Source organism: Canis lupus, chromosome 6, assembly GCF_011100685.1.
Source record: "Canis lupus familiaris isolate Mischka breed German Shepherd chromosome 6, alternate assembly UU_Cfam_GSD_1.0, whole genome shotgun sequence".
NCBI classification, from domain to species: domain Eukaryota; kingdom Metazoa; phylum Chordata; class Mammalia; order Carnivora; family Canidae; genus Canis; species Canis lupus.
Genome location: NC_049227.1, coordinates 67210489 through 67228874, shown reverse-complemented (window position 1 = coordinate 67228874; position 18386 = coordinate 67210489). Strand labels below are relative to the sequence as shown.

The 18386-nt window shown below is 34.9% G+C and overlaps 1 long non-coding RNA gene across 2 annotated transcripts in view; it reads left to right on the top strand.

Moving 5' to 3' along the window:
• The window catches only part of LOC102152021, a 60421-nt gene extending 42444 nt beyond the window's left edge, over nt 1–17977 (top strand). For both annotated transcript variants that reach the window (XR_005360457.1, XR_005360456.1), the window contains one exon: nt 17814–17977. This is a non-coding gene — a long non-coding RNA (uncharacterized LOC102152021). The remainder of the gene's footprint in view (nt 1–17813) is intronic.
• Nucleotides 17978–18386: the final 409 nt, after the last annotated feature.

Genomic DNA, 18386 nt, shown 5'->3' with positions numbered 1-18386 from the left:
CCTATTCTCCACACAGGATAAGAACTAATGAAATAATCCATTATATCCCTTTGTCCATTTTTTCCTGACCTACTAGAAGAGGAAAGAAATTTCCTCTTTTTACCTTTGAACTAATGGATCCATTGAACATTTAAATGTAACCTGATTGAAGAAAAATATTGAGCAAAAGAAAGGGAAGTTACAGAAAATATAAATGCAATCATTATACTCAATTACTGTAAACTCTATCTCTAGAATTGGGAATGAGACAGAAATGCAACTATCTCACTTTTATTCAACATTTTATTCACTCTGTAACCAGCCAATACAATAAAGCAAGGGAAAAAATGAACAAAGAAATAACAGTAATTTTTACATAAAAGAAATGGAACTGGCATCTTATGAAGACAAGATAATTGTTTATATTGAAAATTCAGAAGACTACAGATTTTTAGAATTAATAAATAACTTTAGCAAGGAGGCTGCATATAGAGACAACACACAAATAAATGGTATTTCTGTATATTAGCAACACAGGTAAAGTTGAAATTTAAAGATATTAATAGCCTTAGCAACAAACTGTATCAAATGTTTAAATAAATCTAACAAAAGATGTGAACAAAATTGCTCTAGACTAAAAACTCCAAACAGCATAAAAGAAATTAAAGATGATATGTTTGTTCCAGCTCTGCCAAAAAATGCTGGTGTTATTTTGATAGGGATTGCATTGAATGTGTAGCTTGCTTTGGGTAATAATAGCCATTTTAACAATATTTGTTCTTCCAACCCATCAGCATGGAATGTTTTTCCATTTCTTTGTGTCTGCCTCAGGTTCTTTCAAAAGTGTCTTACAGTTTTCAAAGCACAGATCTTTTACCTCTTTGGTTAGGTTTATTCCTAGGTATCTAAAGGCTTTTGCTGCAATTGTAAATGGGATCAATTCCATGATTTCTTTTCTGCCACTTCATTATTGGTATATAGAAATGGAACAGACTTCTGTGCATTGATTTTATATCCTGTGATTTTGCTGAATTACTCTATCGGTTCTAGTAATTTGTTTTTTTTTTTTTTGGTGAAAACATGAACAGACATTTCTCCAAATAAGACATACAAATGGTTAACAGATCCATGAAAAATTCCAACATCACTCATCATCAGAGAAATACAAATCAAAACCAAAAATGAGATACCACTGCACACCTGTCAGAATGGCTAAAATTAACAACTCAGGGAACAACAGTTGTTGGTAAGGATGTGGAGAAAGAGGAAGCCTCTTACTCTGTTGGTGGGAATGCAAACTGGTGCAGCTACTCTGGAAAGCAGTATGGAGGTTCCTCAAAAAGTTAAAAACAGAGCTACCATATGGCCCAGCAATTGCACAAACACATAATGTTGAGCAAAAGTCAGAAGGAGTATTCCACTCCACACCAAGATTCCATTCATACAACACTAATTTATGCTGTTAGACTCAGGGTAGCAGTTACTCTCACAGAGGTAGAGGCTGGAAGGAAGAAGAAGCTGCTGTAGTGTTGGTAATGATCTAGGGTATATGTTTGTTCATTTTTGGATTTTACCTCGAAGTTGATTAGACTAGGCTATTTAGCCATGAAAATTCATAAAGCTGTACACTTATGATATGTGATCCTTTCTGGTTGTTGATTATACTTCAATAAAAAGTTTTTAAAAGAGTAGAGAGAAAGAGGTTTTATTTTTTTCATCAGTGTTCATATTTTCATTGTATAACATAGCACTTTTTTCCTATTGTATATATTTTATCTTTAAATAATGAAGTTGTGTTTTTATTAATAGACAAAATTCCAATCCAAGCTGTGCCCCATTATATACATCTTGTATTTTATAACAGAGGGAGGGAGTACAAGCTATTTAATTCCGATATTTCCATTTCTGGAATAAAAACCAGAAGGTTCAGATTTAAATATTTTTTATTAGAACCACCCATGTCAGGAAAACAGGTCCAACACGTGTGCCCCAAATCATTTCTGTCATCAGTCTTTTCAGCATAATCAGAACATATAATCTTTCATTATTATGATGGAAGTGCATTAATTTTTCCAGTTTTGCAATCTTTAAAAATATTGTTATATATTTAAAACAAAGTCCCATCTTGGAAAATGCTATGTATATTCTCTACTGGAAATTTAATATTGAATTTCTCAGAACAAACCAGTAGACCTCCTCTTGAAAAAAGTGGGGGGGGGGCACAATAATCAGAACACAGAAGCCGTTTAAACATATCAATAAATGGTGCATTATGAATAATGAGATTAGGATTTTCATCATGATTTTCATTTAAAATTCTCAGAAACTCATGTTCCCATTGACTACAAATGTTCACTGTTTCACATACTGAAACCTCCTGTTTTTGTATTTTAAGGAAGTTATTGTCCTGGTGTGTAAACTGGAACTTTGCCATGTTAGGTGAAAGATAATCATTGGGTTACCTCTCTTTTATAATAAAAGGATATCATTATTTTCTGACTTCATAAGTCAAAATGTTTTCTACATTTTACACATATATATTCATGTACTTATTCATATGTACACTCAGAAACAGATGTACACACACAAAATAATCCAAAATAAAATAACTAAATAAAATGACACAATTCTGATTATCTTAACATATTTGTTACTTCATATTTCTGACTTAGATTTTACTCATAATTACAGTCAATTGTCACTACTGGCTTTGGCTGGGTTGTGGAAAGCTGTAAAAAGTATCATTTCTACCATAATACTAACCCCAAAAAGCTAGTTAATTTCAAAGTTTATGTCCTTTTAAAGAATCTACCAGACACTTGAGGCCACATGACAATCAAATAACTCAATTTGAAAGATAAGAATCTCTAAGGAGAAAATGGATAGGAGCACTTGCTCACCTGTAGCAGATGCCAAATGCCAGACACACCAGTAATAATAATTCAGTTGAGATTTTAAATAAATGGCTAAAGTCTGAGTATGATAGTTCACAAGAAAGTATAGAAACCCAGGATGCAACAGACACAAGAGGAATTCACACCCCTTGAAGGTTCTTTCCCAGACTTTTCTATATGCTCACAAAAAAAGACAGGTTAGAAGACAAGAGAATAGAGAAAACTTTGTTTACAATGCAAGCCTGGGAGAGAAGAAAACTAGCTGCTGTGGGAAAGGTAGAAATTCCTACTGGGATCCTTTTCTCTTATCTCTAACATCTCCCACAGAACAAAAGCCTAAAGTTTCTAAGGGAACCATAATGAACACCATCACTCTCAGCATATATACAAACTCCCACTACAGCTAAGGGAAGAGGAATAAAAAATAAAATTTAATGTAATTTATATCATAAAGACAAAAAACAAATCCCTTACTCCTGAAGTATGGGCAGAAATACATCATGAGCCCAGATCATGATACCCCTACTGCTGGAAGAAGGGTAATATCACTGAGAAGTCTTCATTCCTGAAAACCTGAGGCATTGCACTTCCCTGAGATTGAAGTTGGACCAGAGCAGCAGAGATTCTCTCCAGTACACATGTCCAACAGCTTAGCAAGTGTTATGTAAAGAGTAATGACAGTCTAATCCTGGTTTAAAAAAAAATCAAAAGAGAGTTACCTTCTCTGAAAATTAGTGCAATGTGAAGACCTAAGCTAAGTGTGGGAAACAATAAGAAAACTCTCTGGGAGACCAGTTCCTAACATAAACACAAAGATAACTAAGGGGCATTTGTAGCCTGTGGTGCACTCAGGGAAGCAATAGCAACAACAGATCAAACCTAACTCAAATCCTGACTAGACTGATTCAACCTCTGACACCAAAAAAAAAAAAAAAATAGAAAAAAAGGATGTGTACATTTCCAAGCATAATTATTATTTACCTATTTTTAAAATATTTTATTTATTTATTTATTTATTTATTTATTTATTTATTTATTTATTTGAGAGAGACAGACAGACCATGAGAGGAGAGAGAGGCAGAGGGAGAGGGAGAAGCAGACTACTGCTGAGCAGGGAGTCTGACACAGGGCTCAATCCCAGGACTGTGGGATCATGATCTGAGCCAGAGGCAGATGTTTAACCAACTGAGCCATCCAGGTGCCCCTAGTTACCTATTTTTTTTACAATTCTACATAAGATACTGGATTTCATCCCCAAGTTATAAGATATAAAATAAAGCAGGATGAATAAGACATGCCCAAGAGACAAAGCCATCAATAAAACCAAATTCAGACATGACAATGATGTTGGAACTATCAGACCTGGAATTTTAAATATAGTTAATAAGTTGAAGAGCGAAGTGAAAATAGTAAACAACAAGCAAGATTATATGGTAGACTATTAAAAAAAATAGAAATGCCAGAGATGAAATACACAGTAACAGAGGCAAGGAATGTTTCACAGTGGTCTCATCATAGATGATACAGATTAGGAAATAATCCATAAACTGAAGATAGATACATCAATAGAAATTACCTAACTAATTACCTAAAGTATTATGCCAAATAATAGGAAGAAGATGAAGATGAAGAAGGAGGAGGAGGAGGAGGAGGAGGAGAAAAGAAGAAGAAAGAAGAAAAAGAAGAAGAAAGCACACATTAGCTAAGGACTATGGGAAAATATAAATCTAACATACATGTACAAAGAGGAGAGTGAAAAGATGGGACAGAAGAAATATTCAAAGATGATAATGTTATAAGAAGTTTAAAAGAAGAACACAGTTTCAAGAAGCTCAGAGAACAATAAGCAGGATGACTTTAAAACAAACCACATACGTTATTGGAACAGCTAAAAATCTAAGACAAGAGAAAATCTTGAAGGCAATCAGAAAACATAACAAATTATACATAGAGGAAACAAAGGCAAAATTTCCATCAGAATTCTTGCCAGTAAAAATAAAATAAAGTCGCATCTTGATATGCTTTTTTAAAAAAAAGTCAACCCAGAATTCTATACTCATGAAGACACTTTCAAAAATTAAGGAGAAATATTTTTTTTTCCCAGAAACAGTTTTTAAAGACCTAGACACAATACATCTTAAATTTTTTTTTTTTTTTTATTATTTATTTATGATAGGCACACAGTGAGAGAGAGAGGCAGAGACACAGGCAGAGGGAGAAGCAGGCTCCATGCACCGGGAGCCCGATGTGGGATTCGATCCTGGGTCTCCAGGATCGCGCCCTGGGCCAAAGGCAGGCGCTAAACCGCTGCGCCACCCAGGGATCCCACAATACATCTTAAAGAAAGTTTTTCAGCCACAAAAAATACCAGGCCGAAACTTGTACCTCTACAAAGAAATTAAGAATATTGAAAATAGAATAGATATGTAATTTTCATGTAATTGTTCTAACAGATAACTGACTGCTTAAAACAAAAATAGTACCAATGTACCACGTGTTAATAGCAAACATAAAAGTAAAACATATGAGGCGCTTGGATGGCTCAGTCAGTTAAGAGTCTACATTCCACTTAGGTCATGATCTCAGTGTCCTGGGATTGACCCCTTTGTTGGGCACCCTGCTCAGCAGAGAGTCTGCTTCTCCGTCTTCCCGCTGCCCCTTCCCTGCTCCTGTGCACTCTCTTTCTCTCTCAAATAAATAAAATCTTTATTAAAAAACGTAAAATGTATGATAAAATCGCACAATGGATGGTGGGGAGAAACTGCTGTATGATATGCTTCCTACACATGAAGTATCTATTATCTGAAGGTAAATTGTGATTAAAGAGGCACATGGTGGAGTGCCTGGCTAGCTCCATGAGAAGAACATGCTACTCTTGATCTCAGAGTTATGAGTTCAAGCCCAACAGTGGGTATAGAGATTCCTAAACAAACAAAAACAATAAAAAAAAATAGAAGTCTAAGACAAACCCCAAATTTTTTAACAATAGGTACACGTAATGAGTCAGGAGTGGAAATAAAATGGATTTGTAAAAGATACTCCATCCAAAAATACTCAGTGAATGGCAAGACTAAAAATGCAGCAAAAAATATATGGAGAAATTAGAAATATACAAGATACAGACTTTTTTTTAAGATATACACTTCAATCCAATCATATCAGCATCAGTAAATGTAAATGGCCTAAACACACATTTATTTTAAAAGACAGATTGCCCAGCTGAATAACAAAGCAAGGCCTACCTACAAACTGTCTAAAAAAAACAAAACAGCACAAAATGTGTAAAATAGAAAGACATTGATAGGTTAACGAAAAGGAGAGGAAAAGTATATTCTTTCCAAAATTAAACTGGAGTGGCTATATTGATATCAGAAAACATGGACTTTAAAACAAGAACTATTGCAAATGATACACAGGGAAACTGGATAATGACAAAGGAGTCAGTTCATAGGACTTGATAACAATCCTAAACAGCTATGTACCTAACAAATGAACCTCAAATCAGATGAAGGAAAATTGATAGAGCTAAAAGGAGAGACAGGCAAATCCACAATTATAGTTGAAGAATTTATCATACCTATTTCAGCGAATGACAAAACTGTGGGTGAAAATCGCTATGGATTAAATGGACCTGAAAGCAATATAAATAATTTGACCTAATTGTGATTTATGAAACATTCCACCAAACTGCAAAACATACACTTTCTTCCAATCATGCGTGTAACTTTTAAAGAGATAGTGTCATATTCGGAACCATACAACAAACTTTAACAAATATAAAAGAATTATACCATATATGTTCTTAGCCCATAACAAAATAAACTAGGTATCCATATGAAAAAGATATCTGCAAAGTCTCCATATTCTTGGAAATTAAATAATACATTTCTAAATAACCCATAGTTGGAGAGAAAAATAAAAATGAAATCAGAGAATATGTTTATTTGAATAACTAAACATATATGAAAAATTGAGGGCTGCTGCTCAAGCAGTATTAAGAAGGAAATTTATGGTATTATCTGCTTATATTCAAAAAGAAGGTAGATTGCAAGAGAATTATCTAAGCTTATAGAATTAGAAAAAGGAGAGCAAGTTAAACCCAAAGCAAGCAGAAAGAAAAAGCAACCAAAAATTAGTAAAATGAAGAGCAGGAAAATAATCAATAAAATTAACAAAATGAAAAGTTGATTTTTGGTGGAGATAATAAAATTGATAAGCTTCTAGCCATACTGACCCAAAATATACAGAGTATATGTGTGTGTATTGGTGTGTGTGCGTGAGAGGGAGGAAGCGAGGGAGGGAGGGAGAGAGAGAGAGAGAGAAAGAGATGAAATAGAGAAAGGAAAGGGACACAAAACCAACTTTAGAAAGGAAAGAGAGAATGTCACTTCAGTACAGACAACAAACATGAAAAAATATAATGAAATTCCGCAGTAATTATATACTCATAAAATTTATATTTTAGATGAAATAGGCTAATTCCTTGAAAGGCAAAATTTGGTAAAGCTCACTTTAGAAGATACAGATAACCTGAATATTTCTATATGTTTTAAAGAAATTGTGTTTATTATTAAGAACACTACAAAAAAGAAAACCCCAGGTGCAGATAGCTTTGCAGGTGAATTCTACCAAATATTTCAGGATGAAATGATTCCAGTTTCACACCAATTCTTCTAGAATATTAAAGAAAATTTAATTTAATACTTTTTAAGTCACTAAACAGGCCAGCATTACCCTGATACAAAAACTAAAGCTATTAAAGACAAAGATATTAAAAGCAAATGAACAAACAAAAAAAAGAAACTAAAGGCCTACATCTCAGAAATTTAGGAAGAGAAATTCTCAACAAAATACTAGAAAATTGAATTAAACAATACAGAAAAAGAATACTACATCATGACTAAATTTAGTTTACTCCAGGAATGCAAGATTCATTTAATGTAGTAAAGTAATCCATATAATTTACCATATTGACAGACAAAAGAAGTAAATTACATAATCATTTCAATATTTGTAGAAAAAAAAGCATTTGACAAATTTCAGCATCCATTCATGATAAAAAGTCTTAGTTAGCCAGAAAGAAAGGAAATATCTCCAAGTTAATGAAGGTGATTTATAAAATACCTACAGCTGACATCATACTTATTGCTGAATGACATAAGATCAGAAATAAATCAAGAAGTTTCAGTGTACAATTCTTATTCAACATTATATCAGAGGATACATTAAGTTCAAGAAAGCAGCAACAAGAAATAAGATGTATATAAATGGGAAAACAGGATAGTCTAAGTAGAAAACCCTAAGGAATCTATAATAACAAAAATGTAGTAAAATAGTAAGTTTAGCAAGGTTACAGCATACAAGGTCAATATATAAAAATAAATATTTCAATATAAAAGAAACAATAAGGAATTAAAAATTCTAAAGTATCATTTATAGTAGAAGCAAAATATAAGAAATACTTGTACATATATCTAATAAAATATATGTAAGATCTTTCTGCTGGAAACTACAAAATACTAAAGTAAAAGAAAAGATCTAAAATAATGCAAAGTTTTACTATGCTTATGGATTGGAAGACTCGGTATTATTGTCAATTCTTTGTAAACTGTTCTAAAGACTCAACAAAATTGCAATCCAAATTCAAAGTTTTTTTTGTGTGTAGAAATCGATAAGGTGATTCTAAAATGTATATGAAAATGTAAAGGATCTAGAGTAACGAAAAAGAAGATCACAGTTTAAGAACTCATGCTGCATGAATTTAGGCCTTCCTATAAAGCTGTAGAAATAAAAGTAGTATGTTATTGGAGAAATGATGGACATATAGGTCATGGAACAGAGCTGAGGATCCATAATAAACCCACGCATATATGGGCAACTGATTTTTTACAAAGGTACAATGGCAATTCAACAGAGAAGGTACAATCTTCTCAATAAATGATGATGTGACAAGTGTGTGTCCATAGGTAAGAGAGTGAATTGTTACTCTTATCTCATACCACACAAAAAATTCATTCAGAATCAATCACAGACCTAAATGCAATTCCTAAAACTATAAAACATCTAGAAGAAAACATAAGAGAAAATCATTATGAGCCTGGCTTAGGTGAAATTCATTGGATACAAAACTAAAGGGATGACTCATAAAAGAAAAAGAAAGTAATAAATTGGACTTCATCAAAATTAAGGACATTTGCTTTTTGAGAGACACTGTTGAGAAGAGAGGAGAGGGATCCCTGGGTGGCGCAGCGGTTTAGCGCCTGCCTTTGGCCTAGGGCGTGATCCTGGAGACCCGGGATCGAATCCCACGTAGGGCTCCCGGTGCATGGAGCCTGCTTCTCCCTCTGCCTGTGTCTCTGCCTCTCTCTCTCTCTCTGTGTGACTATCATAAATAAATAAAATAAAAAAAAAATTTGGTTCCTTTAAAAAAAAAAAAAAAAGAAGAGAGGAGAGTGATGGATCAAGAGAAATATCTTCAAAATACAAAATATATAGCGTATATGTCTAGAGTATATATATATATATATATATATATATGCTCATATATACATAAACATGCATTTTATATATGTGTGTATATATACAAAATATAGATATAATTGTGTATATAAAGAGTCAAAAAGAGTCTAAAAGGGATCCCTGGGTGGTGCAGCGGTTTGGCGCCTGCCTTTGGCCCGGGGCGTGATCCTGGAGACCCGGGATTGAATCCAGCGTCGGGCTCCAGGTGATGGAGCCTGCTTCTCCCTCTGCCTATGTCTCTGCCTCTCTCTCTCTCTCTGTGACTATCATAAATAAATAAAAATTAAAAGAGTCTAAAATTCAGTAAGAAAACTAACAACTAAAACAGAACAAAGATGAAAAAGAAAGATTTAACCACACTCTACAAAAGAATGACAATCAGCACATGACAAGATGTCCAACATCATTAGCCATTAGAGAAAGGTAAATTGAAACTACTACTAGATACCACAGCTGACCCCCCTGACCATACCAAGAAATGGCGAGGAGTCAGAGCACCTGGAACTCTTGCATATTGCTTGTATGAAATGACAGATTGGGCAGCCACTTTGGAAACAACTTGGCAGTCTCATAAAATTAAACATATATTTACCATCTGACCCAACAATCTTTCTTCTAGGGTAGAGGCCCTAGGAAAATGAACATCTATGCTCCCATAAAAACTTCTATTTGAATATTTAGACCAGCTTGATTCATACCTGCCCCTGCCTGGAAACAACCTAAGCGTCCCTGCACTGAGGAATGGTTGAACAAGCACCCGTAACATGGAATGCTACTCAGTAATAAAGAAGAATGAACTACTGGTACCCACAACAGAGACGGTTCTAAAGAACTAGAGGACATTATGGTAAGTGAGACGAGTCAATCAGAGAAAGATAATTATCACATCAGCTCATTCATTTGTGAAATTTAATAAAATAAAACAGAGGATCATAGGGGAAGGGAGGGAAAAATAAAACAAGACAAAATCAGAGAGGGAGACAAACCATAAGAGATTCTTAATCCTAGAAAACAAACTGAGGGTCGTGGGGGGATGGGGTAACCGGATGATGGACATTAAGGAGGGCATGTGATGTGATGAGCACTGGGTGTTATACAAGACTGATGAATCACTGACCTCCACCTCTGAAACCAATAATATATTGTATGTTAATTCCTTGAATTTAATAAATTTAAAAAAAAATACACTATGCATTGCTAAAGAAGTCAGACTCCAGACACTATATAATTCCATTGATATAATTATATCAATATATTGATATTGATATTGATTATAATTCCACTATATAATTCCATTGATAATGAATGAATGATTCATTCATAATGAATGAATGATTAATGAATAATTCCATTGATAATGCCAGCTGGAAAAAGCTAAACTGACAGATCACAGATCCGTGCTGCTAGGGACTGAGGGTAAGACTAGGGGTTAACTACAAAGAGACTTGAAGAAAATTTGTGCTGTAATAAAAGTGTTCTCTTTTATTTTATTTAGTGATGTTACACAAGCATATGCATTTGCCAAACTTGCATAACTCTACACTAAAAAGATTACTCTCGCTGTTCCAAAATTGTACTTTCACATCTAAAATTTTTTAAAAATTAATTTTTAAAAATGGGGAAAAATCCTATATTCAGTAAGGCAGTCCCTTACAGACTGCCATTTAAATTGGTCCCCTCTAAGTCACAGCCCAATTAAATTAAAAATTCAATGACTTGGGGGCACCTAGGTGGCTCAGTCAGTTAAACGTGTCTTTGGCTCAGGTCATGATCCCAGGGTTCTGGGATTGAGCCCCTGCTCCCTCTGCTTCTGTCTGCTGCTTCAACTGCTTGTGCACGCTCTCTCTCACTCTCTCTCTCTCAAATAAATAAATAAAATATTTTTTTGAAAAGTTCAATAACTTGGCTATATTGACAAATCTAAATCATTCTTCACTTACCTCTATGATATGCAAGGCAATTAATCTCTAAGTAAAAAGTTCATGTTTTTTTGCCCCAATAGACTGTGTTAAATGCAGTCCATATGGATAAAAATAATGGAATGTTTATTAAAAAGTGAAAATAAAGACTATATTATGGCATTGGAGTATCATATATGCCCAAATATGCTTCCTCACCACATATTTCTTAATTTATGTAACTGTCTTCCATGAGTGATAGCAAAGCCATTATTTGTAACTTGCAAATTCTGGCTTTGTTTTCAGCAATGCTCTGACAATTAAAAGTACATTAACATCGCATGACTATAGCCTTTTGAAAAATTGCATGCTGCAAATCTGCATGGCTGTGTGCATTTATCTGACCATAATTGGGATCAGATGTTATCATTACAGATAATATAGAAACACGAGGGGGAAACACCTCATTTATTTTCTCTAAGAACAGTTTTTATAAATGAAATTTGTTATGTTTCAATTACACAACAAATTGTAGATTATAGCCATGGCGATTGAAAGATGAGAAAAGAGAGATAAAAGTATTTAAGAGTAAGATACAATGGAGAACTTTTAAGCCATGAATATTTCCAAACCCTTCAAAGAGGTCTAGAAAAGATAGAAGCCTTTAAATATAAGGTTTCATTATTTAGAACCACTGGGAGCCGTTGGAAGAAGACACACATCTTACTTAATAGCCCTTTGGGAACTAACATATTTATATTAAGATTACATACATCTCTCTTTTTTTTTTTTTGGTTCTTCTACCTGACTCATCAGTACACCGCCTGCTGTACTGTAGCTATCTTTTTCATCAGCTATTCAAAACACTCTGGTTGTCACAGATTCGCCAGATAATTGGTCTTTCTGCCTTTAATTGATTTGAAATACATGTCATTTCAAAATTAAAGGACAATGGACTCAATTTTCTAATGACAGCAAAGTACGGTTTTCAAAGGTTGAGTTGATGGGGTTTTGACTAGACAAATGAGCTATTAAGGTCCTTTAAACAATCCATTAGTTGCTAACGGTTTTAGGGACATCTGTTGATGACACCGAAGGTGATCAATTTTAGGTGCAACTTTACTGTTGGGAAATTCAACCATCAAATCACTCAGAAATTTAAACGAGGTTAATGCTTGCATGTCTACCTTTAGAGAGCACAGCTCCTGATTTTTCCTTGTCAGTCCCATTCCAGACAAACAAAATGCTAAGACAAGGAGAAGAACATTTTTAATCTCTTAAATTACAGCTTTGAATTCGCAAACTGAAACACAAATGGCAAATCAATTTTGCAATACTGCTGCAAGTTTAGACTATCTAAAAATTAACTTTTATGATTTAAAGCTGTAATAAAGGGGAAAATATAAAACTTCATCCTTCCAGTTGTAACCATATATGTAAAAATAACACATGCCTTTATTTTCCCTAAGTGTCAATTTTTACTCTGAATTCACATCCCTTAGTGCTGGAGAAATTCAGCCCTGGCTATTTTTAATGTGACTATCGTCCAGTGAAGGCAGGCACTTGGACACATCCAATGTCAACATATCAAGGAAGCCCCTCTTTCTCATCGGTTACCAGTTCTGATGAACACATTGTCCATATTCCATGAATATTTTTATTCCATTTGATGTGTTCTCTTCAGGTCTGATTCTATGCATTTACCATAACACACTACTGGGTCTCGTCCCTCTGAAGCCTTGCTGTCTGTCTCCCTGAGAAGTTGCCAGGCTGTAAATTTCTAGAGTTAGCCAGACCTGGCTTTGACCCTTGACCCTGCTGCTTATTAGCTGTGCCATCTTGGGCAAGTAGCTTAATTGTTCTGAGCCTCGATTTCTTCAGCTCTCATACGTGTAATAAAAAACTGCCGGAGTGACCGTACTGTCACTCTGTTGCGATACTGAATAAGATAATCAAGCATATTGTAAAGAAGTTTAGCTCTTTGGCAGCTACATATATATTTATCTGTATTAGTTCATAGAAGATGCTAATATAGATTATTATAAAAGAAATTTTAAAAAGAACACAAAACTCAAAGACAACCTACAGAATGGGAGAAGATATTTGCAAATGACCTATCAGATAAAGGGCTAGTTTCCAAGATCTATAAAGAACTTCTTAAACTCAACACCAAAGAAACAAACAATCCAATCATGAAATGGGCAAAAGACATGAACAGAAATCTCACAGAGAAGACATAGACATGGCCAACATGCAAATGAGAAAATGCTCTGCATCACTTGCCATCAGGGAAATACAAATCAAAACCACAATGAGATACCACCTCACACCAGTGAGAATGGGGAAAATTAACAAGGCAGGAAACAACAAATGTTGGAGAGGATGCGGAGAAAAGGGAACCCTCTTACACTGTTGGTGGGAGTGTGAACTGGTGCAGCCACTCTGGAAAACTGTGTGGAGGTTCCTCAAACAGTTAAAAATATACCTGCCCTACGAACCCAGCAATTGCACTGTTGGGGATTTACCCCAAAGATACAAATGCAATGAAACGCCGGGACACCTGCACCCCGATGTTTATAGCAGCAATGGCCACGATAGCCAAACTGTGGAAGGAGCCTCGGTGTCCAACGAAAGATGAATGGATAAAGAAGATGTGGTTTATGTATACAATGGAATATTACTCAGCTATTAGAAATGACAAATACCCACCATTTGCTTCAACGTGGATGGAACTGGAGGGTATTATGCTGAGTGAAGTAAGCCAGTCGGAGAAGGACAAACATTATATGTTCTCATTCATTTGGGGAATATAAATAATAGTGTAAGGGAATATAAGGGAAGGGGGAAGAAATGTGTGGGAAATATCAGAAAGGGAGACAGAACGTAAAGACTGCTAACTCTGGGAAACGAACTAGGGGTGGTGGAAGGGGAGGAGGGCGGGGGGTGGGAGTGAATGGGTGACGGGCACTGGGGGTTATTCTGTATGTTAGTAAATTGAACACCAATAAAAAATAAATTAAAAAAATAAATAAATAAATAAATAAATAAATAAATAAAAAGAACACAAAGCATACCACAGGAGTTTATTTCATACTGAGCGACTTTGCTCATCATGAGTCTAGATTTCTTTTTTTTTTAAAGATTTTATTTATTTATTCATGAGAGAGGCAAAGATATAGGCCAAAGGAGAAGCAGACTCCTCATAGGGAGCCTGATGCAGCACTTGATCCAGGGACAGGGATCATACCCTGAATCAAAAGGCAGATGCTCAACAGCTGAGTCACCCGGGCATCCCTAAAGATTTGTTTACTTATTTTAGAGGGAGAGAAAAAGAGAGAGTGTGTGTATGCATGTGAGGTGGGAAGAGGCAAAGGGAGAGGGGGAGAGATGGAATCCCCAAGCAGACTCCCTGCTTAGCATGGAGCCCAACAAGGGGCTCAATCCCATGGCCCTGAGATCATGACCTGAGATGAAATAAGAGTCGGCCGCCTAGCCAACTAAGCCACCCAGGTGCCCCTATACTGTATCTTTAAAACATCTATAATGTTAAAATATGAGGAACTGTAATGATATAAATGAAGAGACATTGTCCCTTCTCTCAAGGATCTTATGATGCCAAAGCGATAAGCATGCAAACATACCTGAAAGAAAAAATGGCTGTGTATGTGCATGCTTAATGTTGCGTGTGAAGTGATAATGGGGTGTTCTTGCAAGAATTCCCAGCATAAAGTTCAAAATAATGTTAGGATGTCAGACTGGAGCTCAGGCATAAAAGAGGTATTTGAAGTATGTAGAGGAAGAACAGTTTTCCCCTTTTCTGTTGTTTTTGAGGCTGTGAGGTTGGTGAACTTCCATAAAACAAAATTGAGGATGACTAAAAGGAATTAGTAAAGTAGGTAATGAGTGCTCACAAATCTAGAAAACCAGGAAATAAAAGAGTTAAGAAAGATTTCATCAAGTGTCAACTGCATCCTAGGTATCACGTATGATAAGTATACAAAAATAAAAAAAAAACACACATCTCTGGGTTTTGGTTGAATTGTTTAGAGAGCAGAGGATCCTTTTCCTCAGTGCTGTCAGATCCAGACCGACAAACAGGTTTAATGTTATCAGAAACATTGATTGAGCACCTACTTATTTATATCAGGCTAATAATAATATAGTAATAATAATGAGATGATGGTAATAGCTTAATTGCTCCTCCGGGCCCTCAAAAATAATATTTTTCAACATAAGAGGGATGGGAGTAGAAGTTCAAGGGCTCATCCTCTTTCAGAAATTCAAATCTCTTAACCTAGATTTAATGAGCATGCTTCTAAGAAGCTATCTGAAGCTATCTGTAGAAAGAACAGTGGTACTATCACCACAGAAAGAAGTAGTTTGTATTTGGCAGAACTTTCCACGTCCTAACACCTACGTACCAGGAGGAAGAATCCCTGGCATGCTGCTTCTCTTGTAGCTACCCCAGAACACCTGCTCATTTCCTGAAAGGAGCCCTCACTGCAGAAAGCGAGACAATGCTTTTAAGTTTTTTCTAAACTTGGTAGATTAAACGACCACTCAGCAAACTCCTTGGAGAAGGTATTATGGAAATTAAAATGCCCTTTTAAAAATCGGATAAGTCCCTACTAGAGCTGTATTCCATCCTCTATGCCATCTTGCTTCTCTATGAAAAAAAAATTGCTTATGGATAATGTTCGTTGCACTGGGAATATCCAAAGCAATGAATGGCTTTTAGAGTTGATTAAATGCTAAAGTGAAGCTTTTTGATAACCATGAGGGCTGACTATTGTAAGTGTACTCCAGTGTCATGAATATTACTGCTAATACATGATAAGATTTTCAAAAGGACATAATAAAGTGTAATAAAGAATAGATCACTTCCTTCCCTTTTGAGGCTTGGAAAGAGCTATCTTCTTTTCCTTTGGTCTTTACAATGATGGCAAAAGGGAAGTCCTTTTAAAGTGAGTGGCTTGGCCAGGGAGGTTATATAATGAGATTAATAGCTTAAAGGAATGGACTGTGCAATAGACCATGATGAGATTAAAGATATTTTAATATCAAAAAGGGCTTTGTGGCTTGCTGGGGAGAATACAATTTAACATTTGAGGGCTGAGATTGACAGAAACTTTTGTTGATTAATAATGGTGGGTGCATCTTTCTGAACATTGATTAGCTTTGGAGATTGTGAGAACAGTATTTTATAATCCTGACAGTGTATTATAGGAGAAGGAGTTACTATAGTGAAATGAACTTACTGCACTAGGAGCCATATTTTGAATTGTATTTCAGATGTTTGGTTCCTTAAAAAAATAACGTATTTATTAAAAAATGAATTGTACACATTTGAACAAATGTATACTGGGAGGATAATAGATTCATAATGGTCATGAGATTTTTTTTTGTTGTTAATGTTGGAGCTAAACTATTATACGATCTAACAGAAATTTTATATATTTCATTTTCCTTAAGTGGAAGAGATAAATAGCTTGTGTTCATATTTATATTAATGATAACACTGATAATCAATATCTGTTTATTGAGCATTTCCCAAACACTGTATTAGTATTTTACTGGTGCAATTTCATTAAAATCTTGCAATAGCACAATAATGTTTATTAGTAGTAAGTATAAGACCTGAGACTCAAACCCCTGTCTTTCAAACTTCAAAGTCTAGGATTTAAATATAAGATATGTAAATGTAATGTATATACTATATATAAAACATATATATATATAAATATATACTCATATATATGACAGTAAATATGTATACATTTAAATATATATGCAAATTTCCAAAAGACTATTCACTTATTAGGGGAGAAGGCATTTATCTCTAAAGAGTTGCAATAGTACTTACATTTTGGGTATCTAGTATCTGTCCCTCTTCGATAACACTCTTTCTTAGTAACAATGACTTTACTAGCCCTTTGCCTAAACTGTTGAAAGTGACCAAAGGAGTCAGATCTCTCTGTCTGATCTTCAAAGGAACTCAGCCAAGATGTACTCTCTTCCAGAATTTTGGAAGCTGATCTAGATGAAATAGGACAAGCAAATACCCTTGAAATATTTATTATGGCATAACAGCAGTAGTCTTTGGAGAGGCCTGATTTGCTTCAGGATAGTTGCTGAGCTTCCTACTTTATTACATCTTCTTCCCTAAGACCTGTTGCTGCTAATTCTTTTAAGAATTCTAAATATTTTTTCATTAAATTCTCTTTTGCTGAGGTGAGCTAACCAAAGTAATCTTGCGTCAAGGTAAATAAAATATATGATTACTTCCTTCTAAGTGAAGCTCTTAATAACATTGTTTATGTTATAATTGCCCTATTTGGAAAAAAAAATGGACAGTGAAATCTGTTTTGACAGCAACAATATTGAATATAATTATCTGCATATATTGAAGGATCATTTAAATATCTAAATCTCGTAAGAATCCTAAGAGACCAATAATAACAAAATAATAAGTTTTAGATTGGAGAAAGAGTGATAGAAATTTACTGTTGGGTTTATATTCCAGAAAGGGGACACATCACCAAGGCCAGAAGCTTTCAAGGAACCCAGACAAGGGACACACAGGTAATGGGAGTAAAGAGGCAAGACAGAGAATACTCATTAAATAATAAAAGAACTAATCTTCCTGAGTCACAAGTCATAGGTAACAGTTGGATGGGTACTTGATGGTCAGAGGGATGAGCAAATTTAATGATAACTAGGGAAGTTAGGTCATTATAGGGTAGGCATATAGTTCTGGCCTCTTGGTAAAGATGACTGCAAAGAAATGAACAGCTTTTAAAGACCCAGCAAACCAGGAGTCCCAAATCTTGAAATCAAGATGTAATTTCTCCATTCCCAGAACCTTCAATTACTACCTGGGTATACCTGTATCAATATAATAGACATAATTTAAAAGACAGGTTTCCTTTATAGTCCACCATGCTCTCTCCATGAGTTCTCTCTTCTCCGGTCCTCCCTAATCAAGAACAGCAATCCTCCATCTGGTGGCCTCAAATCATACTTTAACTTCCTCTTTTTCTACATCAGCAAACTCTACGGACTTTGCCACCTGAACCATATGCAGATCCTTCTGCTT